Source organism: Protopterus annectens, chromosome 3.part0, assembly GCF_019279795.1.
Source record: "Protopterus annectens isolate FY-2018-M chromosome 3.part0, PAN1.0, whole genome shotgun sequence".
In the NCBI taxonomy this organism is placed as follows: Eukaryota; Metazoa; Chordata; order Ceratodontiformes; family Protopteridae; genus Protopterus; species Protopterus annectens.
In genome coordinates, this window is record NC_056731.1 from 225,821,777 (window position 1) to 225,822,447 (window position 671).

The following is a 671-nucleotide window of genomic DNA, read 5'->3' on the forward strand; positions in this document are numbered from 1 at the left end:
TAATTGTGTTACTAGTGGGTTGGTTTATTTAGTGACGTGTGAAGTTTGCAGTGCTTTCTATGTAGGGAAAACTGAAAGACGTTTAAAAAGACATATTTATGAACACTTCTATGATATAGGTAGAAGTAATGACAAAAATGCTTTATGCAAACACCTACAGAATTGCACTCAAGCAAACTTTTTATTTTTTGTACTTGAAGTCGTCCATAAGGATGCTAGAGGGGGTTCTTGGGAAACCCGCCTTGAATATCGTGAGTTGTACTGGCAGGTTTTCTTGGATGCTGGGAGATACCCTGGTCTTAATGAGAGTATTTCCCTAGCACCACTATTGAAGTTAAGAGCAGCCAAATAGTAAGAAATGAAAAATTTCTTTATGAGCCACTAGAGGGTAGTATTGCATTGGTTTTTATGTTGTACATACAGTTTTCTCACTTGAATGAAATATTTTTAAACTTTTTTACATTTTATACATTCTAACATATTTATTTATTGCAGTATTTATTAGTATTTAAATATTTATATACAAAATGTTCATACTTTTCATATTCAACACATCAAAGATCATTGGAATTGAATTAATGTTTTTTAAAGTGGTGCCTTTTTGTATTTAGTATATGTAATTAGTGTCAAGCTTTTTGGGTTATTTAAGGGCTTGTTGTTTGTTTTTAGGG